We start from the raw sequence: 22,088 nt of genomic DNA, 5'->3' as shown, positions 1-22,088 counted from the left end.
AAGGAGTTACGGGACCCACAGCATATCACCGCGAAGCTCTCGCCGAGCCCCACGTTCTGAGCTACGGGTACAGCCCGTGGCTACTCTGGGAAGCAAAAAGAGGCCGTTTCGAGCCATTTCGAACACTTTTAGTTCGCAGCTACTGTTTTTCGGCACGTTTAAGATTGTGGGACCCGCTCGTCACCGGCTCGTGGAGATTGTCGTACTTTTTGTCCTCGTACTCGACAACAGCTAATCGAGTGTCGGACCACATCAAGACCAACTGAACGGAAAAAAAAAATGAACGCACTCGCAAAAAAAGGGGTGCAACAGGGGGTCACCCGTCCTAGTACTACTCTCGCCCAAGCACTCTTAACCTCGGAGTTCTGAAGGGATCCGGTGCATTAGTGCTGGTATGATCGCACCCATCAATAGCCTCGCACTTTATTCTTTCATAGCGTACGCTCCCGTGCGCAGGTTCTGATCCCCCACCCTTCACACAGGCATAACTTTTGATCGGGAAGGAGTTACGGGACCCACAGCATATCACCGCGAAGCTCTCGCCGAGCCCCACGTTCTGAGCTACGTGTACAGCCCGTGGCTACTGCGGGAAGCAAAAAGAGGCCGTTTCGAGCCATTTCGGACACTTTTAGTTCACAGCTACTGTTTGTCGGCACGTTTAAGATTGTGGGACTCGCTCGTCACCGGCTCGTGGAGTTTGTTGTACTTTTTGTCCTCGTACTCGACAACAGCTAATCGAGTGTCGGACCACATCAAGACCAACTGAACGGAAAAAAAAAATGAACGCACTCGCAAAAAAAGGGGTGGAACACAAGGACTTCCCAGGGGGTCACCCATCCTAGTACTACTCTCGCCCAAGCACGCTTAACTTCGGAGTTCTGATGGTATCCGGTGCATTAGGGCTGGTATGATCGCACCCATCAATAGCCTCGCACTTTATTCTTTCATAGCGTACGCTCCCGTGCGCAGGTTCTGATCCTCCACCCTCCAGACGGGTATAACTTTTGATCGGGAAGGAGTTACGGGACCCACAGCATATCACCGTGAAGCTCTCGCCGAGCCCCACGTTCTGAGCTACGGGTACAGCCCGTGGCTACTCTGAGAAGCAAAAAGAGGCCGTTTCGAGCCATTTCGAACACTTTTAGTTCGCAGCTACTGTTTTTCGGCACGTTTAAAATTGTGGGACCCGCTCGTCACCGGCTCGTGGAGATTGTCGTACTTTTTGTCCTCGTACTCGACAACCACTAATCGAGTGTCGGACCACATCAAGACCAACTGAACGGAAAAAAAAATGAACGCACTCGCAAAAAAAGGGGTGCAACAGGGGGTCACCCATCCTAGTACTACTCTCGCCCAAGCACGCTTAACTTCGGAGCTCTGATGGGATCCGGTGCATTAGTGCTGGTATGATCGCACCCATCAATAGCCCCGCACTTTATTCTTTCATAGCGTACGCTCCCGTACGCAGGTTCTGATCACCCACCCTCCAGACGGGTATAACTTTTGATCGGGAAGGAGTTACGGGACCCACAGCATATCACCGCGAAGCTCTCGCCGAGTCCCACGTGCTGAGCTACGGGTATAGCCCGTGGCTACTCCGGGAAGCAAAAAGAGGACGTTTCGAGCAATTTCGGACACTTTTAGTTCGCAGCTACTGTTTTTCGGCACATTTAAGATTGTGGGACCCGCTCGTCACCGGCTCGTGGAGATTGTCGTACTTTTTGTCCTCGTACTCGACAACAGCTAATCGAGTGTCGGACCACATCAAGACCAACTGAACGGAAAAAAAAAATGAACGCACTCGCAAAAAAAGGGGTGCAACACAAGGACTTCCCAGGGGGTCACCCATCCTAGCACTACTCTCGCCCAAGCACGCTTAACCTCGGAGTTCTGATGGGATCCGGTGCATTAGTGCTGGTATGATCGCACCCAACAATAGCCTCGCACTTTATTCTTTCATAGCGTACGCTCCCGTGCGCAGGTTCTGATCCCCCACCCTTCACACAGGCATAACTTTTGATCCGGAAGGAGTTACGGGACCCACAGCATATCACCGCGAAGCTCTCGCCGAGCCCCACGTTCTGAGCCACGTGTACAGCCCATGGCTACTCCGGGAAGCAAAAAGAGGCCGTTTCGAGCCATTTCGGACACTTTTAGTTCGCAGCTACTGTTTTTCGGCACGTTTAAGATTGTGGGACTCGCTCGTCACCGGCTCGTGGAGTTTGTCGTACTTTTTGTCCTCGTACTCGACAACAGCTAATCGAGTGTCGGACCACATCAAGACCAACTGAACGGAAAAAAAAATGAACGCACTCGCAAAAAAAGGGGTGCAACACAAGGACTTCCCAGGGGGTCACCCATCCTAGTACTACTCTCGCCCAAGCACGCTTAACTTTGAAGTTCTGATGGGATCCGGTGCATTAGGGCTGGTATGATCGTACCCATCAATAGCCTCGCACTTTATTCTTTCATAGCGTACGCTCCCGTGCGCAGGTTCTGATCCCCCACCCTCCAGACGGGTATAACTTTTGATCGGGAAGGAGTTACGGGACCCACAGCATATCACCGCGAAGCTCTCGCCGATCCCCACGTTCTGAGCTACGGGTACAGCCCGTGGCTACTCTGGGAAGCAAAAAGAGGCCGTTTCGAGCCATTTCGAACACTTTTAGTTCGCAGCTACTGTTTTTCGGCACGTTTAAGATTGTGGGACCCGCTCGTCACCGGCTCGTGGAGATTGTCGTACTTTTTGTCCTCGTACTCGACAACCACTAATCGAGTGTCGGACCACATCAAGACCAACTGAACAGAAAAAAAATGAACGCACTCGCAAAAAAAGGGGTGCAACAGGGGGTCACCCATCCTAGTACTACTCTCGCCCAAGCACGCTTAACTACGGAGCTCTGATGGGATCCGGTGCATTAGTGCTGGTATGATTGCACCCATCAATAGCCCCGCACTTTATTCTTTCATAGCGTACGCTCCCGTGCGCAGGTTCTGATCACCCACCCTCCAGACGGGTATAACTTTTGATCGGGAAGGAGTTACGGGACCCACAGCATATCACCGCGAAGCTCTTGCCGAGTCACACGTGCTGAGCTACGGGTATAGCCCGTGGCTACTCCGGGAAGCAAAAAGAGGCCGTTTCGAGCAATTTCGGACACTTTTAGTTCGCAGCTACTGTTTTTCGGCACGTTTAAGATTGTGGGACCCGCTCGTCACCGGCTCGTGGAGATTGTCGTACTTTTTGTCCTCGTACTCGACAACAGCTAATCGAGTGTCGGACCACATCAAGACCAACTGAACGGAAAAAAAAAAATGAACGCACTCGCAAAAAAAGGGGTGCAACACAAGGACTTCCCAGGGGGTCACCCATCCTAGTACTACTCTCGCCCAAGCACGCTTAACTTCGAAGTTCTGATGGGATCCGGTGCATTAGTGCTGGTATGATCACACGCATTAATAGCCTCGCACTTTATTCTTTCATAGCATACGCTCCCGTGCGCAGGTTCTGATCCCCCACCCTTCACACATGCATAACTTTTGATCCGGAAGGAGTTACGGGACCCACAGCATATCACCGCGAAGCTCTCGCCGAGCCCCACATTCTGAGCCACGTGTACAGCCCATGGCTACTCCGGGAAGCAAAAAGAGGCCGTTTCGAGCCATTTCGGACACTTTTATTTCGCAGCTACTGTTTTTCGGCACGTTTAAGATTGTGGGACTCGCTCGTCACCGGCTCGTGGAGTTTGTCGTACTTTTTGTCCTCGTACTCGACAACCACTAATCGAGTGTCGGACCACATCAAGACCAACTGAACGGAAAAAAAATGAACGCACTCGCAAAAAAAGGGGTGCAACAAGGGGTCACCCATCCTAGTACTACTCTCGCCCAAGCACGCTTAACTTCGGAGCTCTGATGGGATCCGGTGCATTAGTGCTGGTATGATCGCACCCATCAATAGCCCCGCACTTTATTCTTTCATAGCGTACGCTCCCGTGCGCAGGTTCTGATCACCCACCCTCCAGACGGGTATAACTTTTGATCGGGAAGGAGTTGCGGGACCCACAGCATATCACCGCGAAGCTCTCGCCGAGTCCCACGTGCTGAGCTACGGGTATAGCTCGTGGCTACTCCGGGAAGCAAAAAGAGGACGTTTCGAGCAATTTCGGACACTTTTAGTTCGCAGCTACTGTTTTTCGGCACGTTTAAGATTGTGGGACCCGCTCGTCACCGGCTTGTGGAGATTGTCGTACTTTTTGTCCTCGTACTCGACAACAGCTAATCGAGTGTCGGACCACATCAAGACCAACTGAACGGAAAAAAAAAATGAACGCACTCGCAAAAAAAGGGGTGCAACACAAGGACTTCCCAGGGGGTCACCCATCCTAGCACTACTCTCGCCCAAGCACGCTTAACCTCGGAGTTCTGATGGGATCCGGTGCATTAGTGCTGGTATGATCGCACCCAACAATAGCCTCGCACTTTATTCTTTCATAGCGTACGCTCCCGTGCGCAGGTTCTGATCCCCCACCCTTCACACAGGCATAACTTTTGATCCGGAAGGAGTTACGGGACCCACAGCATATCACCGCGAAGCTCTCGCCGAGCCCCACGTTCTGAGCCACGTGTACAGCCCATGGCTACTCCGGGAAGCAAAAAGAGGCCGTTTCGAGCCATTTCGGACACTTTTAGTTCGCAGCTACTGTTTTTCGGCACGTTTAAGATTGTGGGACTCGCTCGTCACCGGCTCGTGGAGTTTGTCGTACTTTTTTTCCTCGTACTCGACAACAGCTAATCGAGTGTCGGACCACATCAAGACCAACTGAACGGAAAAAAAAATGAACGCACTCGCAAAAAAAGGGGTGCAACACAAGGACTTCCCAGGGGGTCACCCATCCTAGTACTACTCTCGCCCAAGCACGCTTAACTTTGAAGTTCTGATGGGATCCGGTGCATTAGGGCTGGTATGATCGTACCCATCAATAGCCTCGCACTTTATTCTTTCATAGCGTACGCTCCCGTGCGCAGGTTCTGATCCCCCACCCTCCAGACGGGTATAACTTTTGATCGGGAAGGAGTTACGGGACCCACAGCATATCACCGCGAAGCTCTCGCCGATCCCCACGTTCTGAGCTACGGGTACAGCCCGTGGCTACTCTGGGAAGCAAAAAGAGGCCGTTTCGAGCCATTTCGAACACTTTTAGTTCGCAGCTACTGTTTTTCGGCACGTTTAAGATTGTGGGACCCGCTCGTCACCGGCTCGTGGAGATTGTCGTACTTTTTGTCCTCGTACTCGACAACCACTAATCGAGTGTCGGACCACATCAAGACCAACTGAACAGAAAAAAAATGAACGCACTCGCAAAAAAAGGGGTGCAACAGGGGGTCACCCATCCTAGTACTACTCTCGCCCAAGCACGCTTAACTACGGAGCTCTGATGGGATCCGGTGCATTAGTGCTGGTATGATTGCACCCATCAATAGCCCCGCACTTTATTCTTTCATAGCGTACGCTCCCGTGCGCAGGTTCTGATCACCCACCCTCCAGACGGGTATAACTTTTGATCGGGAAGGAGTTACGGGACCCACAGCATATCACCGCGAAGCTCTTGCCGAGTCACACGTGCTGAGCTACGGGTATAGCCCGTGGCTACTCCGGGAAGCAAAAAGAGGCCGTTTCGAGCAATTTCGGACACTTTTAGTTCGCAGCTACTGTTTTTCGGCACGTTTAAGATTGTGGGACCCGCTCGTCACCGGCTCGTGGAGATTGTCGTACTTTTTGTCCTCGTACTCGACAACAGCTAATCGAGTGTCGGACCACATCAAGACCAACTGAACGGAAAAAAAAAAATGAACGCACTCGCAAAAAAAGGGGTGCAACACAAGGACTTCCCAGGGGGTCACCCATCCTAGTACTACTCTCGCCCAAGCACGCTTAACTTCGAAGTTCTGATGGGATCCGGTGCATTAGTGCTGGTATGATCACACCCATTAATAGCCTCGCACTTTATTCTTTCATAGCATACGCTCCCGTGCGCAGGTTCTGATCCCCCACCCTTCACACATGCATAACTTTTGATCCGGAAGGAGTTACGGGACCCACAGCATATCACCGCGAAGCTCTCGCCGAGCCCCACGTTCTGAGCCACGTGTACAGCCCATGGCTACTCCGGGAAGCAAAAAGAGGCCGTTTCGAGCCATTTCGGACACTTTTAGTTCGCAGCTACTGTTTTTCGGCACGTTTAAGATTGTGGGACTCGCTCGTCACCGGCTCGTGGAGTTTGTCGTACTTTTTGTCCTCGTACTCGACAACCACTAATCGAGTGTCGGACCACATCAAGACCAACTGAACGGAAAAAAAATGAACGCACTCGCAAAAAAAGGGGTGCAACAAGGGGTCACCCATCCTAGTACTACTCTCGCCCAAGCACGCTTAACTTCGGAGCTCTGATGGGATCCGGTGCATTAGTGCTGGTATGATCGCACCCATCAATAGCCCCGCACTTTATTCTTTCATAGCGTACGCTCCCGTGCGCAGGTTCTGATCACCCACCCTCCAGACGGGTATAACTTTTGATCGGGAAGGAGTTACGGGACCCACAGCATATCACCGCGAAGCTCTCGCCGAGTCCCACGTGCTGAGCTACGGGTATAGCTCGTGGCTACTCCGGGAAGCAAAAAGAGGACGTTTCGAGCAATTTCGGACACTTTTAGTTCGCAGCTACTGTTTTTCGGCACGTTTAAGATTGTGGGACCCGCTCGTCACCGGCTTGTGGAGATTGTCGTACTTTTTGTCCTCGTACTCGACAACAGCTAATCGAGTGTCGGACCACATCAAGACCAACTGAACGGAAAAAAAAAATGAACGCACTCGCAAAAAAAGGGGTGCAACACAAGGACTTCCCAGGAGGTCACCCATCCTAGCACTACTCTCGCCCAAGCACGCTTAACCTCGGAGTTCTGATGGGATCCGGTGCATTAGTGCTGGTATGATCGCACCCAACAATAGCCTCGCACTTTATTCTTTCATAGCGTACGCTCCCGTGCGCAGGTTCTGATCCCCCACCCTTCACACAGGCATAACTTTTGATCCGGAAGGAGTTACGGGACCCACAGCATATCACCGCGAAGCTCTCGCCGAGCCCCACGTTCTGAGCCACGTGTACAGCCCATGGCTACTCCGGGAAGCAAAAAGAGGCCGTTTCGAGCCATTTCGGACACTTTTAGTTCGCAGCTACTGTTTTTCGGCACGTTTAAGATTGTGGGACTCGCTCGTCACCGGCTCGTGGAGTTTGTCGTACTTTTTGTCCTCGTACTCGACAACCACTAATCGAGTGTCGGACCACATCAAGACCAACTGAACGGAAAAAAAATGAACGCACTCGCAAAAAAAGGGGTGCAACAAGGGGTCACCCATCCTAGTACTACTCTCGCCCAAGCACGCTTAACTTCGGAGCTCTGATGGGATCCGGTGCATTAGTGCTGGTATGATCGCACCCAACAATAGCCTCGCACTTTATTCTTTCATAGCGTACGCTCCCGTGCGCAGGTTCTGATCCCCCACCCTTCACACAGGCATAACTTTTGATCCGGAAGGAGTTACGGGACCCACAGCATATCACCGCGAAGCTCTCGCCGAGCCCCACGTTCTGAGCCACGTGTACAGCCCATGGCTACTCCGGGAAGCAAAAAGAGGCCGTTTCGAGCCATTTCGGACACTTTTAGTTCGCAGCTACTGTTTTTCGGCACGTTTAAGATTGTGGGACTCGCTCGTCACCGGCTCGTGGAGTTTGTCGTACTTTTTGTCCTCGTACTCGACAACAGCTAATCGAGTGTCGGACCACATCAAGACCAACTGAACGGAAAAAAAAATGAACGCACTCGCAAAAAAAGGGGTGCAACACAAGGACTTCCCAGGGGGTCACCCATCCTAGTACTACTCTCGCCCAAGCACGCTTAACTTCGAAGTTCTAATGGGATCCGGTGCATTAGGGCTGGTATGATCGCACCCATCAATAGCCTCGCACTTTATTCTTTCATAGCGTACGCTCCCGTGCGCAGGTTCTGATCCCCCACCCTCCAGACGGGTATAACTTTTGATCGGGAAGGAGTTACGGGACCCACAGCATATCACCGCGAAGCTCTCGCCGAGCCCCACGTTCTGAGCTACGGGTACAGCCCGTGGCTACTCTGGGAAGCAAAAAGAGGCCGTTTCGAGCCATTTCGAACACTTTTAGTTCGCAGCTACTGTTTTTCGGCACGTTTAAGATTGTGGGACCCGCTCGTCACCGGCTCGTGGAGATTGTCGTACTTTTTGTCCTCGTACTCGACAACCACTAATCGAGTGTCGGACCACATCAAGACCAACTGAACGGAAAAAAAAATGAACGCACTCGCAAAAAAAGGGGTGCAACAGGGGGTCACCCATCCTAGTACTACTCTCGCCCAAGCACGCTTAACTACGGAGCTCTGATGGGATCCGGTGCATTAGTGCTGGTATGATTGCACCCATCAATAGCCCCGCACTTTATTCTTTCATAGCGTACGCTCCCGTGCGCAGGTTCTGATCACCCACCCTCCAGACGGGTATAACTTTTGATCGGGAAGGAGTTACGGGACCCACAGCATATCACCGCGAAGCTCTTGCCGAGTCACACGTGCTGAGCTACGGGTATAGCCCGTGGCTACTCCGGGAAGCAAAAAGAGGCCGTTTCGAGCAATTTCGGACACTTTTAGTTCGCAGCTACTGTTTTTCGGCACGTTTAAGATTGTGGGACCCGCTCGTCACCGGCTCGTGGAGATTGTCGTACTTTTTGTCCTCGTACTCGACAACAGCTAATCGAGTGTCGGACCACATCAAGACCAACTGAACGGAAAAAAAAAATGAACGCACTCGCAAAAAAAGGGGTGCAACAGGGGGTCACCCGTCCTAGTACTACTCTCGCCCAAGCACTCTTAACCTCGGAGTTCTGAAGGGATCCGGTGCATTAGTGCTGGTATGATCGCACCCATCAATAGCCTCGCACTTTATTCTTTCATAGCGTACGCTCCCGTGCGCAGGTTCTGATCCCCCACCCTTCACACAGGCATAACTTTTGATCGGGAAGGAGTTACGGGACCCACAGCATATCACCGCGAAGCTCTCGCCGAGCCCCACGTTCTGAGCTACGTGTACGGCCCGTGGCTACTGCGGGAAGCAAAAAGAGGCCGTTTCGAGCCATTTCGGACACTTTTAGTTCACAGCTACTGTTTGTCGGCACGTTTAAGATTGTGGGACTCGCTCGTCACCGGCTCGTGGAGTTTGTTGTACTTTTTGTCCTCGTACTCGACAACAGCTAATCGAGTGTCGGACCACATCAAGACCAACTGAACGAAAAAAAAAAATGAACGCACTCGCAAAAAAAGGGGTGCAACACAAGGACTTCCCAGGGGTCACCCATCCTAGTACTACTCTCGCCCAAGCACGCTTAACTTCGGAGTTCTGATGGTATCCGGTGCATTAGGGCTGGTATGATCGCACCCATCAATAGCCTCGCACTTTATTCTTTCATAGCGTACGCTCCCGTGCGCAGGTTCTGATCCTCCACCCTCCAGACGGGTATAACTTTTGATCGGGAAGGAGTTACGGGACCCACAACATATCACCGCGAAGCTCTCGCCGAGCCCCACGTTCTGAGCTACGGGTACAGCCCGTGGCTACTCTGAGAAGCAAAAAGAGGCCGTTTCGAGCCATTTCGAACACTTTTAGTTCGCAGCTACTGTTTGTCGGCACGTTTAAGATTGTGGGACTCGCTCGTCACCGGCTCGTGGAGTTTGTTGTACTTTTTGTCCTCGTACTCGACAACAGCTAATCGAGTGTCGGACCACATCAAGACCAACTGAACGAAAAAAAAAAATGAACGCACTCGCAAAAAAAGGGGTGCAACACAAGGACTTCCCAGGGGGTCACCCATCCTAGTACTACTCTCGCCCAAGCACGCTTAACTTCGGAGTTCTGATGGTATCCGGTGCATTAGGGCTGGTATGATCACACCCATCAATAGCCTCGCACTTTATTCTTTCATAGCGTACGCTCCCGTGCGCAGGTTCTGATCCTCCACCCTCCAGACGGGTATAACTTTTGATCGGGAAGGAGTTACGGGACCCACAGCATATCACCGCGAAGCTCTCGCCGAGCCCCACGTTCTGAGCTACGGGTACAGCCCGTGGCTACTCTGAGAAGCAAAAAGAGGCCGTTTCGAGCCATTTCGAACACTTTTAGTTCGCAACTACTGTTTTTCGGCACGTTTAAAATTGTGGGACCCGCTCGTCACCGGCTCGTGGAGATTGTCGTACTTTTTGTCCTCGTACTCGACAACCACTAATCGAGTGTCGGACCACATCAAGACCAACTGAACGGAAAAAAAAATGAACGCACTCGCAAAAAAAGGGGTGCAACAGGGGGTCACCCATCCTAGTACTACTCTCGCCCAAGCACGCTTAACTTCGGAGCTCTGATGGGATCCGGTGCATTAGTGCTGGTATGATCGCACCCATCAATAGCCCCGCACTTTATTCTTTCATAGCGTACGCTCCCGTACGCAGGTTCTGATCACCCACCCTCCAGACGGGTATAACTTTTGATCGGGAAGGAGTTACGGGACCCACAGCATATCACCGCGAAGCTCTCGCCGAGTCCCACGTGCTGAGCTACGGGTATAGCCCGTGGCTACTCCGGGAAGCAAAAAGAGGACGTTTCGAGCAATTTCGGACACTTTTAGTTCGCAGCTACTGTTTTTCGGCACGTTTAAGATTGTGGGACCCGCTCGTCACCGGCTCGTGGAGATTGTCGTACTTTTTGTCCTCGTACTCGACAACAGCTAATCGAGTGTCGGACCACATCAAGACCAACTGAACGGAAAAAAAAAATGAACGCACTCGCAAAAAAAGGGGTGCAACACAAGGACTTCCCAGGGGGTCACCCATCCTAGCACTACTCTCGCCCAAGCACGCTTAACCTCGGAGTTCTGATGGGATCCGGTGCATTAGTGCTGGTATGATCGCACCCAACAATAGCCTCGCACTTTATTCTTTCATAGCGTACGCTCCCGTGCGCAGGTTCTGATCCCCCACCCTTCACACAGGCATAACTTTTGATCCGGAAGGAGTTACGGGACCCACAGCATATCACCGCGAAGCTCTCGCCGAGCCCCACGTTCTGAGCCACGTGTACAGCCCATGGCTACTCCGGGAAGCAAAAAGAGGCCGTTTCGAGCCATTTCGGACACTTTTAGTTCGCAGCTACTGTTTTTCGGCACGTTTAAGATTGTGGGACTCGCTCGTCACCGGCTCGTGGAGTTTGTCGTACTTTTTGTCCTCGTACTCGACAACAGCTAATCGAGTGTCGGACCACATCAAGACCAACTGAACGGAAAAAAAAATGAACGCACTCGCAAAAAAAGGGGTGCAACACAAGGACTTCCCAGGGGGTCACCCATCCTAGTACTACTCTCGCCCAAGCACGCTTAACTTCGAAGTTCTGATGGGATCCGGTGCATTAGGGCTGGTATGATCACACCCATCAATAGCCTCGCACTTTATTCTTTCATAGCGTACGCTCCCGTGCGCAGGTTCTGATCCCCCACCCTCCAGACGGGTATAACTTTTGATCGGGAAGGAGTTACGGGACCCACAGCATATCACCGCGAAGCTCTCGCCGATCCCCACGTTCTGAGCTACGGGTACAGCCCGTGGCTACTCTGGGAAGCAAAAAGAGGCCGTTTCGAGCCATTTCGAACACTTTTAGTTCGCAGCTACTGTTTTTCGGCACGTTTAAGATTGTGGGACCCGCTCGTCACCGGCTCGTGGAGATTGTCGTACTTTTTGTCCTCGTACTCGACAACCACTAATCGAGTGTCGGACCACATCAAGACCAACTGAACGGAAAAAAAAATGAACGCACTCGCAAAAAAAGGGGTGCAACAGGGGGTCACCCATCCTAGTACTACTCTCGCCCAAGCACGCTTAACTACGGAGCTCTGATGGGATCCGGTGCATTAGTGCTGGTATGATTGCACCCATCAATAGCCCCGCACTTTATTCTTTCATAGCGTACGCTCCCGTGCGCAGGTTCTGATCACCCACCCTCCAGACGGGTATAACTTTTGATCGGGAAGGAGTTACGGGACCCACAGCATATCACCGCGAAGCTCTTGCCGAGTCACACGTGCTGAGCTACGGGTATAGCCCGTGGCTACTCCGGGAAGCAAAAAGAGGCCGTTTCGAGCAATTTCGGACACTTTTAGTTCGCAGCTACTGTTTTTCGGCACGTTTAATATTGTGGGACCCGCTCGTCACCGGCTCGTGGAGATTGTCGTACTTTTTGTCCTCGTACTCGACAACAGCTAATCGAGTGTCGGACCACATCAAGACCAACTGAACGGAAAAAAAATAATGAACGCACTCGCAAAAAAAGGGGTGCAACACAAGGACTTCCCAGGTGGTCACCCATCCTAGTACTACTCTCGCCCAAGCACGCTTAACTTCGAAGTTCTGATGGGATCCGGTGCATTAGTGCTGGTATGATCGCACCCATTAATAGCCTCGCACTTTATTCTTTCATAGCATACGGTCCCGTGCGCAGGTTCTGATCCCCCACCCTTCACACATGCATAACTTTTGATCCGGAAGGAGTTACGGGACCCACAGCATATCACCGCGAAGCTCTCGCCGAGCCCCACGTTCTGAGCCACGTGAACAGCCCATGGCTACTCCGGGAAGCAAAAAGAGTCCGTTTCGAGCCATTTCGGACACTTTTAGTTCGCAGCTACTGTTTTTCGGCACGTTTAAGATTGTGGGACTCGCTCGTCACCGGCTCGTGGAGTTTGTCGTACTTTTTGTCCTCGTACTCGACAACCACTAATCGAGTGTCGGACCACATCAAGACCAACTGAACGGAAAAAAAATGAACGCACTCGCAAAAAAAGGGGTGCAACAAGGGGTCACCCATCCTAGTACTACTCTCGCCCAAGCACGCTTAACTTCGGAGCTCTGATGGGATCCGGTGCATTAGTGCTGGTATGATCGCACCCATCAATAGCCCCGCACTTTATTCTTTCATAGCGTACGCTCCCGTGCGCAGGTTCTGATCACCCACCCTCCAGACGGGTATAACTTTTGATTGGGAAGGAGTTACGGGACCCACAGCATATCACCGCGAAGCTCTCGCCGAGTCCCACGTGCTGAGCTACGGGTATAGCCCGTGGCTACTCCGGGAAGCAAAAAGAGGCCGTTTCGAGCAATTTCGGACACTTTTAGTTCGCAGCTACTGTTTTTCGGCACGTTTAAGATTGTGGGACCCGCTCGTCACCGGCTCGTGGAGATTGTCGTACTTTTTGTCCTCGTACTCGACAACAGCTAATCGAGTGTCGGACCACATCAAGACCAACTGAACGGAAAAAAAAAATGAACGCACTCGCAAAAAAAGGGGTGCAACACAAGGACTTCCCAGGGGGTCACCCATCCTAGCACTACTCTCGCCCAAGCACGCTTAACCTCGGAGTTCTGATGGGATCCGGTGCATTAGTGCTGGTATGATCGCACCCAACAATAGCCTCGCACTTTATTCTTTCATAGCGTACGCTCCCGTGCGCAGGTTCTGATCCCCCACCCTTCACACAGGCATAACTTTTGATCCGGAAGGAGTTACGGGACCCACAGCATATCACCGCGAAGCTCTCGCCGAGCCCCACGTTCTGAGCCACGTGTACAGCCCATGGCTACTCCGGGAAGCAAAAAGAGGCCGTTTCGAGCCATTTCGGACACTTTTAGTTCGCAGCTACTGTTTTTCGGCACGTTTAAGATTGTGGGACTCGCTCGTCACCGGCTCGTGGAGTTTGTCGTACTTTTTGTCCTCGTACTCGACAACAGCTAATCGAGTGTCGGACCACATCAAGACCAACTGAACGGAAAAAAAAATGAACGCACTCGCAAAAAAAGGGGTGCAACACAAGGACTTCCCAGGTGGTCACCCATCCTAGTACTACTCTCGCCCAAGCACGCTTAACTTCGAAGTTCTGATGGGATCCGGTGCATTAGGGCTGGTATGATCGCACCCATCAATAGCCTCGCACTTTATTCTTTCATAGCGTACGCTCCCGTGCGCAGGTTCTGATCCCCCACCCTCCAGACGGGTATAACTTTTGATCGGGAAGGAGTTACGGGACCCACAGCATATCACCGCGAAGCTCTCGCCGAGCCCCACGTTCTGAGCTACGGGTACAGCCCGTGGCTACTCTGGGAAGCAAAAAGAGGCCGTTTCGAGCCATTTCGAACACTTTTAGTTCGCAGCTACTGTTTTTCGGCACGTTTAAGATTGTGGGACCCGCTCGTCACCGGCTCGTGGAGATTGTCGTGCTTTTTGTCCTCGTACTCGACAACCACTAATCGAGTGTCGGACCACATCAAGACCAACTGAACGGAAAAAAAAATGAACGCACTCGCAAAAAAAGGGGTGCAACAGGGGGTCACCCATCCTAGTACTACTCTCGCCCAAGCACGCTTAACTTCGGAGCTCTGATGGGATCCGGTGCATTAGTGCTGGTATGATTGCACCCATCAATAGCCCCGCACTTTATTCTTTCATAGCGTACGCTCCCGTGCGCAGGTTCTGATCACCCACCCTCCAGACGGGTATAACTTTTGATCGGGAAGGAGTTACGGGACCCACAGCATATCACCGCGAAGCTCTTGCCGAGTCACACGTGCTGAGCTACGGGTATAGCCCGTGGCTACTCCGGGAAGCAAAAAGAGGCCGTTTCGAGCAATTTCGGACACTTTTAGTTCGCAGCTACTGTTTTTCGGCACGTTTAAGATTGTGGGACTCGCTCGTCACCGGCTCGTGGAGTTTGTCGTACTTTTTGTCCTCGTACTCGACAACCACTAATCGAGTGTCGGACCACATCAAGACCAACTGAACGGAAAAAAAATGAACGCACTCGCAAAAAAAGGGGTGCAACAAGGGGTCACCCATCCTAGTACTACTCTCGCCCAAGCACGCTTAACTTCGGAGCTCGGATGGGATCCGGTGCATTAGTGCTGGTATGATCGCACCCATCAATAGCCCCGCACTTTATTCTTTCATAGCGTACGCTCCCGTGCGCAGGTTCTGATCACCCACCCTCCAGACGGGTATAACTTTTGATTGGGAAGGAGTTACGGGACCCACAGCATATCACCGCGAAGCTCTCGCCGAGTCCCACGTGCTGAGCTACGGGTATAGCCCGTGGCTACTCCGGGAAGCAAAAAGAGGCCGTTTCGAGCAATTTCGGACACTTTTAGTTCGCAGCTACTGTTTTTCGGCACGTTTAAGATTGTGGGACCCGCTCGTCACCGGCTCGTGGAGATTGTCGTACTTTTTGTCCTCGTACTCGACAACAGCTAATCGAGTGTCGGACCACATCAAGACCAACTGAACGGAAAAAAAAAATGAACGCACTCGCAAAAAAAGGGGTGCAACACAAGGACTTCCCAGGGGGTCACCCATCCTAGCACTAGTCTCGCCCAAGCACGCTTAACCTCGGAGTTCTGATGGGATCCGGTGCATTAGTGCTGGTATGATCGCACCCAACAATAGCCTCGCACTTTATTCTTTCATAGCGTACGCTCCCGTGCGCAGGTTCTGATCCCCCACCCTTCACACAGGCATAACTTTTGATCCGGAAGGAGTTACGGGACCCACAGCATATCACCGCGAAGCTCTCGCCGAGCCCCACGTTCTGAGCCACGTGTACAGCCCATGGCTACTCCGGGAAGCAAAAAGAGGCCGTTTCGAGCCATTTCGGACACTTTTAGTTCGCAGCTACTGTTTTTCGGCACGTTTAAGATTGTGGGACTCGCTCGTCACCGGCTCGTGGAGTTTGTCGTACTTTTTGTCCTCGTACTCGACAACAGCTAATCGAGTGTCGGACCACATCAAGACCAACTGAACGGAAAAAAAAATGAACGCACTCGCAAAAAAAGGGGTGCAACACAAGGACTTCCCAGGTGGTCACCCATCCTAGTACTACTCTCGCCCAAGCACGCTTAACTTCGAAGTTCTGATGGGATCCGGTGCATTAGGGCTGGTATGATCGCACCCATCAATAGCCTCGCACTTTATTCTTTCATAGCGTACGCTCCCGTGCGCAGGTTCTGATCCCCCACCCTCCAGACGGGTATAACTTTTGATCGGGAAGGAGTTACGGGACCCACAGCATATCACCGCGAAGCTCTCGCCGAGCCCCACGTTCTGAGCTACGGGTACAGCCCGTGGCTACTCTGGGAAGCAAAAAGAGGCCGTTTCGAGCCATTTCGAACACTTTTAGTTCGCAGCTACTGTTTTTCGGCACGTTTAAGATTGTGGGACCCGCTCGTCACCGGCTCGTGGAGATTGTCGTGCTTTTTGTCCTCGTACTCGACAACCACTAATCGAGTGTCGGACCACATCAAGACCAACTGAACGGAAAAAAAAATGAACGCACTCGCAAAAAAAGGGGTGCAACAGGGGGTCACCCATCCTAGTACTACTCTCGCCCAAGCACGCTTAACTTCGGAGCTCTGATGGGATCCGGTGCATTAGTGCTGGTATGATTGCACCCATCAATAGCCCCGCACTTTATTCTTTCATAGCGTACGCTCCCGTGCGCAGGTTCTGATCACCCACCCTCCAGACGGGTATAACTTTTGATCGGGAAGGAGTTACGGGACCCACAGCATATCACCGCGAAGCTCTTGCCGAGTCACACGTGCTGAGCTACGGGTATAGCCCGTGGCTACTCCGGGAAGCAAAAAGAGGCCGTTTCGAGCAATTTCGGACACTTTTAGTTCGCAGCTACTGTTTTTCGGCACGTTTAAGATTGTGGGACTCGCTCGTCACCGGCTCGTGGAGTTTGTCGTACTTTTTGTCCTCGTACTCGACAACCACTAATCGAGTGTCGGACCACATCAAGACCAACTGAACGGAAAAAAAATGAACGCACTCGCAAAAAAAGGGGTGCAACAAGGGGTCACCCATCCTAGTACTACTCTCGCCCAAGCACGCTTAACTTCGGAGCTCGGATGGGATCCGGTGCATTAGTGCTGGTATGATCGCACCCATCAATAGCCCCGCACTTTATTCTTTCATAGCGTACGCTCCCGTGCGCAGGTTCTGATCACCCACCCTCCAGACGGGTATAACTTTTGATTGGGAAGGAGTTACGGGACCCACAGCATATCACCGCGAAGCTCTCGCCGAGTCCCACGTGCTGAGCTACGGGTATAGCCCGTGGCTACTCCGGGAAGCAAAAAGAGGCCGTTTCGAGCAATTTCGGACACTTTTAGTTCGCAGCTACTGTTTTTCGGCACGTTTAAGATTGTGGGACCCGCTCGTCACCGGCTCGTGGAGATTGTCGTACTTTTTGTCCTCGTACTCGACAACAGCTAATCGAGTGTCGGACCACATCAAGACCAACTGAACGGAAAAAAAAAATGAACGCACTCGCAAAAAAAGGGGTGCAACACAAGGACTTCCCAGGGGGTCACCAATCCTAGCACTACTCTCGCCCAAGCACGCTTAACCTCGGAGTTCTGATGGGATCCGGTGCATTAGTGCTGGTATGATCGCACCCAACAATAGCCTCGCACTTTATTCTTTCATAGCGTACGCTCCCGTGCGCAGGTTCTGATCCCCCACCCTTCACACAGGCATAACTTTTGATCCGGAAGGAGTTACGGGACCCACAGCATATCACCGCGAAGCTCTCGCCGAGCCCCACGTTCTGAGCCACGTGTACAGCCCATGGCTACTCCGGGAAGCAAAAAGAGGCCGTTTCGAGCCATTTCGGACACTTTTAGTTCGCAGCTACTGTTTTTCGGCACGATTAAGATTGTGGGACTCGCTCGTCACCGGCTCGTGGAGTTTGTCGTACTTTTTGTCCTCGTACTCGACAACCACTAATCGAGTGTCGGACCACATCAAGACCAACTGAACGGAAAAAAAATGAACGCACTCGCAAAAAAAGGGGTGCAACAGGGGGTCACCCATCCTAGTACTACTCTCGCCCAAGCACGCTTAACTACGGAGCTCTGATGGGATCCGGTGCATTAGTGCTGGTATGATCGCACCCATCAATAGCCCCGCACTTTATTCTTTCATAGCGTACGCTCCCGTGCGCAGGTTCTGATCCCCCATCCTCCAGACGGGTATAACTTTTGATCGGGAAGGAGTTACGGTACCCACAGCATATCACCACGAAGCTCTCGCCGAGCCCCACGTTCTGAGCTACGGGTACAGCCCGTGGCTACTCTGGGAAGCAAAAAGAGGCCGTTTCGAGCCATTTCGAACACTTTTAGTTCGCAGCTACTGTTTTTCGGCACGTTTAAGATTGTGGGACCCGCTCGTCACCGGATCGTGGAGATTGTCGTACTTTTTGTCCTCGTACTCGACAACCACTAATCGAGTGTCGGACCACATCAAGACCAACTGAACGGAAAAAAAATGAACGCACTCGCAAAAAAAGGGGTGCAACAGGGGGTCACCCATCCTAGTACTACTCTCGCCCAAGCACGCTTAACTTCGGAGCTCTGATGGGATCCGGTGCATTAGTGCTGTATGATCGCACCCATCAATAGCCCCGCACTTTATTCTTTCATAGCGTACGCTCCCGTGCGCAGGTTCTGATCACCCACCCTCCAGACGGGTATAACTTTTGATCGGGAAGGAGTTACGGGACCCACAGCATATCACCGCGAAGCTCTCGCCGAGTCCCACGTGCTGAGCTACGGGTATAGCCCGTGGCTACTCCGGGAAGCAAAAAGAGGCCGTTTCGAGCAATTTCGGACACTTTTAGTTCGCAGCTACTGTTTTTCGGCACGTTTAAGATTGTGGGACCCGCTCGTCACCGGCTCGTGGAGATTGTCGTACTTTTTGTCCTCGTACTCGACAACAGCTAATCGAGTGTTGGACCACATCAAGACCAACTGAACGGAAAAAAAAAATGAACGCACTCGCAAAAAAAGGGGTGCAACAGGGGGTCACCCGTCCTAGTACTACTCTCGCCCAAGCACGCTTAACCTCGGAGTTCTGAAGGGATCCGGTGCATTAGTGCTGGTATGATCGCACCCATCAATAGCCTCGCACTTTATTCTTTCATAGCGTACGCTCCCGTGCGCAGGTTCTGATCCCCCACCCTTCACACAGGCATAACTTTTGATCCGGAAGGAGTTACGGGACCCACAGCATATCACCGCGAAGCTCTCGCCGAGCCCCACGTTCTGAGCTACGTGTACAGCCCGTGGCTACTCCGGGAAGCAAAAAGAGGCCATTTCGGACACTTTTAGTTCGCAGCTACTGTTTTTCGGCACGTTTAAGATTGTGGGACTCGCTCGTCACCGGCTCGTGGAGTTTGTTGTACTTTTTGTCCTCGTACTCGACAACAGCTAATCGAGTGTCGGACCACATCAAGATCAACTGAACGAAAAAAAAAAATGAACGCACTCGCAAAAAAAGGGGTGCAACACAAGGACTTCCCTGGGGGTCACCCATCCTAGTACTACTCTCGCCCAAGCACACTTAACTTCGGAGTTCTGATGGTATCCGGTGCATTAGGGCTGGTATGATCGCACCCATCAATAGCCTCGCACTTTATTCTTTCATAGCGTACGCTCCCGTGCGCAGGTTCTGATCCCCCACCCTCCAGACGGGTATAACTTTTGATCGGGAAGGAGTTACGGGACCCACAGCATATCACCGCGAAGCTCTCGCCGAGCCCCACGTTCTGAGCTACGGGTACAGCCCGTGGCTACTCTGAGAAGCAAAAAGAGGCCGTTTCGAGCCATTTCGAACACTTTTAGTTCGCAGCTACTGTTTTTCGGCACGTTTAAAATTGTGGGACCCGCTCGTCACCGGCTCGTGGAGATTGTCGTACTTTTTGTCCTCGTACTCGACAACCACTAATCGAGTGTCGGACCACATCAAGACCAACTGAAAGGAAAAAAAAATGAACGCACTCGCAAAAAAAGGGGTGCAACAGGGGGTCACCCATCCTAGTACTACTCTCGCCCAAGCACGCTTAACTTCGGAGCTCTGATGGGATCCGGTGCATTAGTGCTGGTATGATCGCACCCATCAATAGCCCCGCACTTTATTCTTTCATAGCGTACGCTCCCGTACGCAGGTTCTGATCACCCACCCTCCAGACGGGTATAACTTTTGATCGGGAAGGAGTTACGGGACCCACAGCATATCACCGCGAAGCTCTCGCCGAGTCCCACGTGCTGAGCTACGGGTATAGCCCGTGGCTACTCCGGGAAGCAAAAAGAGGCCGTTTCGAGCAATTTCGGACACTTTTAGTTCGCAGCTACTGTTTTTCGGCACGTTTAAGATTGTGGGACCCGCTCGTCACCGGCTCGTGGAGATTGTCGTACTTTTTGTCCTCGTACTCGACAACAGCTAATCGAGTGTCGGACCACATCAAGACCAACTGAACGGAAAAAAAAAAATGAACGCACTCGCAAAAAAAGGGGTGCAACACAAGGACTTCCCAGGGGGTCACCTATCCTAGTACTACTCTCGCCCAAGCACGCTTAACTTCGAAGTTCTGATGGGATCCGGTGCATTAGTGCTGGTATGATCGCACCCATCAATAGCCTCGCACTTTATTCTTTCATAGCATACGCTCCCGTGCGCAGGTTCTGATCCCCCACCCTTCACACATGCATAACTTTTGATCCGGAAGGAGTTACGGGACCCACAGCATATCACCGCGAAGCTCTCGCCGAGCCCCACGTTCTGAGCCACGTGTACAGCCCATGGCTACTCCGGGAAGCAAAAAGAGGCCGTTTCGAGCCATTTCGGACACTTTTAGTTCGCAGCTACTGTTTTTCGGCACGTTTAAGATTGTGGGACTCGCTCGTCACCGGCTCGTGGAGTTTGTCGTACTTTTTGTCCTCGTACTCGACAACCACTAATCGAGTGTCGGACCACATCAAGACCAACTGAACGGAAAAAAAATGAACGCACTCGCAAAAAAAGGGGTGCAACAGGGGGTCACCCATCCTAGTACTACTCTCGCCCAAGCACGCTTAACTACGGAGCTCTGATGGGATCCGGTGCATTAGTGCTGGTATGATCGCACCCATCAATAGCCCCGCACTTTATTCTTTCATAGCGTACGCTCCCGTGCGCAGGTTCTGATCCCCCATCCTCCAGACGGGTATAACTTTTGATCGGGAAGGAGTTACGGTACCCACAGCATATCACCGCGAAGCTCTCGCCGAGCCCCACGTTCTGAGCTACGGGTACAGCCCGTGGCTACTCTGGGAAGCAAAAAGAGGCCGTTTCGAGCCATTTCGAACACTTTTAGTTCGCAGCTACTGTTTTTCGGCACGTTTAAGATTGTGGGACCCGCTCGTCACCGGATCGTGGAGATTGTCGTACTTTTTGTCCTCGTACTCGACAACCACTAATCGAGTGTCGGACCACATCAAGACCAACTGAACGGAAAAAAAATGAACGCACTCGCAAAAAAAGGGGTGCAACAGGGGGTCACCCATCCTAGTACTACTCTCGCCCAAGCACGCTTAACTTCGGAGCTCTGATGGGATCCGGTGCATTAGTGCTGTATGATCGCACCCATCAATAGCCCCGCACTTTATTCTTTCATAGCGTACGCTCCCGTGCGCAGGTTCTGATCACCCACCCTCCAGACGGGTATAACTTTTGATCGGGAAGGAGTTACGGGACCCACAGCATATCACCGCGAAGCTCTCGCCGAGTCCCACGTGCTGAGCTACGGGTATAGCCCGTGGCTACTCCGGGAAGCAAAAAGAGGCCGTTTCGAGCAATTTCGGACACTTTTAGTTCGCAGCTACTGTTTTTCGGCACGTTTAAGATTGTGGGACCCGCTCGTCACCGGCTCGTGGAGATTGTCGTACTTTTTGTCCTCGTACTCGACAACAGCTAATCGAGTGTTGGACCACATCAAGACCAACTGAACGGAAAAAAAAAATGAACGCACTCGCAAAAAAAGGGGTGCAACAGGGGGTCACCCGTCCTAGTACTACTCTCGCCCAAGCACGCTTAACCTCGG

At 52.1% G+C, this 22,088-nt stretch overlaps 15 non-coding genes and 25 pseudogenes across 15 annotated transcripts; all 40 read right to left on the bottom strand.

Moving 5' to 3' along the window:
- Positions 1 to 300: 300 nt before the first annotated feature.
- LOC148925027 (5S ribosomal RNA) lies at positions 301 to 406 on the bottom strand (annotated as a pseudogene).
- Positions 407 to 800: 394 nt separating this feature from the next.
- On the bottom strand, positions 801 to 919 carry LOC148925026 (5S ribosomal RNA; annotated as a pseudogene).
- A 393-nt stretch (positions 920 to 1,312) lies between these two features.
- LOC148925025 (5S ribosomal RNA) lies at positions 1,313 to 1,418 on the bottom strand (annotated as a pseudogene).
- A 394-nt stretch (positions 1,419 to 1,812) lies between these two features.
- Positions 1,813 to 1,931, bottom strand: LOC148925024 (5S ribosomal RNA). The gene has a single exon (XR_016131416.1). It is a non-coding gene; the product is annotated as a 5S ribosomal RNA (ribosomal RNA).
- Positions 1,932 to 2,324: 393 nt separating this feature from the next.
- On the bottom strand, positions 2,325 to 2,443 carry LOC148925023 (5S ribosomal RNA; annotated as a pseudogene).
- A 392-nt stretch (positions 2,444 to 2,835) lies between these two features.
- On the bottom strand, positions 2,836 to 2,941 carry LOC148925022 (5S ribosomal RNA; annotated as a pseudogene).
- A 395-nt stretch (positions 2,942 to 3,336) lies between these two features.
- On the bottom strand, positions 3,337 to 3,455 carry LOC148925021 (5S ribosomal RNA). Its single transcript, XR_016131443.1, has one exon. It is a non-coding gene; the product is annotated as a 5S ribosomal RNA (ribosomal RNA).
- Positions 3,456 to 3,847: 392 nt separating this feature from the next.
- LOC148925020 (5S ribosomal RNA) lies at positions 3,848 to 3,953 on the bottom strand (annotated as a pseudogene).
- A 394-nt stretch (positions 3,954 to 4,347) lies between these two features.
- Positions 4,348 to 4,466, bottom strand: LOC148925019 (5S ribosomal RNA). The gene has a single exon (XR_016131415.1). It is a non-coding gene; the product is annotated as a 5S ribosomal RNA (ribosomal RNA).
- Positions 4,467 to 4,859: 393 nt separating this feature from the next.
- On the bottom strand, positions 4,860 to 4,978 carry LOC148925018 (5S ribosomal RNA; annotated as a pseudogene).
- A 392-nt stretch (positions 4,979 to 5,370) lies between these two features.
- On the bottom strand, positions 5,371 to 5,476 carry LOC148925017 (5S ribosomal RNA; annotated as a pseudogene).
- Positions 5,477 to 5,871: 395 nt separating this feature from the next.
- LOC148925016 (5S ribosomal RNA) lies at positions 5,872 to 5,990 on the bottom strand. The gene has a single exon (XR_016131060.1). It is a non-coding gene; the product is annotated as a 5S ribosomal RNA (ribosomal RNA).
- A 392-nt stretch (positions 5,991 to 6,382) lies between these two features.
- Positions 6,383 to 6,488, bottom strand: LOC148925015 (5S ribosomal RNA; annotated as a pseudogene).
- A 394-nt stretch (positions 6,489 to 6,882) lies between these two features.
- Positions 6,883 to 7,001, bottom strand: LOC148925014 (5S ribosomal RNA). Its single transcript, XR_016131388.1, has one exon. It is a non-coding gene; the product is annotated as a 5S ribosomal RNA (ribosomal RNA).
- A 392-nt stretch (positions 7,002 to 7,393) lies between these two features.
- Positions 7,394 to 7,499, bottom strand: LOC148925013 (5S ribosomal RNA; annotated as a pseudogene).
- A 393-nt stretch (positions 7,500 to 7,892) lies between these two features.
- On the bottom strand, positions 7,893 to 8,011 carry LOC148925012 (5S ribosomal RNA). Its single transcript, XR_016131449.1, has one exon. It is a non-coding gene; the product is annotated as a 5S ribosomal RNA (ribosomal RNA).
- A 393-nt stretch (positions 8,012 to 8,404) lies between these two features.
- Positions 8,405 to 8,510, bottom strand: LOC148925011 (5S ribosomal RNA; annotated as a pseudogene).
- A 394-nt stretch (positions 8,511 to 8,904) lies between these two features.
- On the bottom strand, positions 8,905 to 9,010 carry LOC148925010 (5S ribosomal RNA; annotated as a pseudogene).
- Positions 9,011 to 9,404: 394 nt separating this feature from the next.
- LOC148925009 (5S ribosomal RNA) lies at positions 9,405 to 9,522 on the bottom strand (annotated as a pseudogene).
- Positions 9,523 to 9,916: 394 nt separating this feature from the next.
- Positions 9,917 to 10,035, bottom strand: LOC148925008 (5S ribosomal RNA). Its single transcript, XR_016131689.1, has one exon. It is a non-coding gene; the product is annotated as a 5S ribosomal RNA (ribosomal RNA).
- Positions 10,036 to 10,428: 393 nt separating this feature from the next.
- LOC148925007 (5S ribosomal RNA) lies at positions 10,429 to 10,534 on the bottom strand (annotated as a pseudogene).
- A 394-nt stretch (positions 10,535 to 10,928) lies between these two features.
- LOC148925006 (5S ribosomal RNA) lies at positions 10,929 to 11,047 on the bottom strand. Its single transcript, XR_016131414.1, has one exon. It is a non-coding gene; the product is annotated as a 5S ribosomal RNA (ribosomal RNA).
- Positions 11,048 to 11,440: 393 nt separating this feature from the next.
- On the bottom strand, positions 11,441 to 11,559 carry LOC148925005 (5S ribosomal RNA). The gene has a single exon (XR_016131501.1). It is a non-coding gene; the product is annotated as a 5S ribosomal RNA (ribosomal RNA).
- Positions 11,560 to 11,952: 393 nt separating this feature from the next.
- Positions 11,953 to 12,058, bottom strand: LOC148925004 (5S ribosomal RNA; annotated as a pseudogene).
- A 395-nt stretch (positions 12,059 to 12,453) lies between these two features.
- Positions 12,454 to 12,572, bottom strand: LOC148925003 (5S ribosomal RNA). Its single transcript, XR_016132083.1, has one exon. It is a non-coding gene; the product is annotated as a 5S ribosomal RNA (ribosomal RNA).
- A 392-nt stretch (positions 12,573 to 12,964) lies between these two features.
- Positions 12,965 to 13,070, bottom strand: LOC148925002 (5S ribosomal RNA; annotated as a pseudogene).
- A 394-nt stretch (positions 13,071 to 13,464) lies between these two features.
- On the bottom strand, positions 13,465 to 13,583 carry LOC148925001 (5S ribosomal RNA). Its single transcript, XR_016131413.1, has one exon. It is a non-coding gene; the product is annotated as a 5S ribosomal RNA (ribosomal RNA).
- A 393-nt stretch (positions 13,584 to 13,976) lies between these two features.
- Positions 13,977 to 14,095, bottom strand: LOC148925000 (5S ribosomal RNA). The gene has a single exon (XR_016131332.1). It is a non-coding gene; the product is annotated as a 5S ribosomal RNA (ribosomal RNA).
- Positions 14,096 to 14,488: 393 nt separating this feature from the next.
- LOC148924999 (5S ribosomal RNA) lies at positions 14,489 to 14,594 on the bottom strand (annotated as a pseudogene).
- Positions 14,595 to 14,986: 392 nt separating this feature from the next.
- On the bottom strand, positions 14,987 to 15,092 carry LOC148924998 (5S ribosomal RNA; annotated as a pseudogene).
- Positions 15,093 to 15,486: 394 nt separating this feature from the next.
- LOC148924997 (5S ribosomal RNA) lies at positions 15,487 to 15,605 on the bottom strand. The gene has a single exon (XR_016131534.1). It is a non-coding gene; the product is annotated as a 5S ribosomal RNA (ribosomal RNA).
- Positions 15,606 to 15,998: 393 nt separating this feature from the next.
- LOC148924996 (5S ribosomal RNA) lies at positions 15,999 to 16,117 on the bottom strand. The gene has a single exon (XR_016131331.1). It is a non-coding gene; the product is annotated as a 5S ribosomal RNA (ribosomal RNA).
- A 393-nt stretch (positions 16,118 to 16,510) lies between these two features.
- On the bottom strand, positions 16,511 to 16,616 carry LOC148924995 (5S ribosomal RNA; annotated as a pseudogene).
- A 392-nt stretch (positions 16,617 to 17,008) lies between these two features.
- Positions 17,009 to 17,114, bottom strand: LOC148924994 (5S ribosomal RNA; annotated as a pseudogene).
- A 394-nt stretch (positions 17,115 to 17,508) lies between these two features.
- LOC148924993 (5S ribosomal RNA) lies at positions 17,509 to 17,627 on the bottom strand (annotated as a pseudogene).
- A 392-nt stretch (positions 17,628 to 18,019) lies between these two features.
- Positions 18,020 to 18,125, bottom strand: LOC148924992 (5S ribosomal RNA; annotated as a pseudogene).
- Positions 18,126 to 19,506: 1,381 nt separating this feature from the next.
- On the bottom strand, positions 19,507 to 19,625 carry LOC148924991 (5S ribosomal RNA; annotated as a pseudogene).
- Positions 19,626 to 20,018: 393 nt separating this feature from the next.
- Positions 20,019 to 20,124, bottom strand: LOC148924990 (5S ribosomal RNA; annotated as a pseudogene).
- A 395-nt stretch (positions 20,125 to 20,519) lies between these two features.
- On the bottom strand, positions 20,520 to 20,638 carry LOC148924989 (5S ribosomal RNA). Its single transcript, XR_016131425.1, has one exon. It is a non-coding gene; the product is annotated as a 5S ribosomal RNA (ribosomal RNA).
- A 392-nt stretch (positions 20,639 to 21,030) lies between these two features.
- On the bottom strand, positions 21,031 to 21,136 carry LOC148924988 (5S ribosomal RNA; annotated as a pseudogene).
- Positions 21,137 to 22,088: the final 952 nt, after the last annotated feature.

Source organism: Salvia hispanica, chromosome 5 (assembly GCF_029641045.1).
Source record: "Salvia hispanica isolate PSC_SH4W2 chromosome 5, Shi_PSC_v1, whole genome shotgun sequence".
Lineage (NCBI taxonomy): Eukaryota > Viridiplantae > Streptophyta > Magnoliopsida > Lamiales > Lamiaceae > Salvia > Salvia hispanica.
This window is presented reverse-complemented; position numbering and strand designations above follow the sequence as displayed.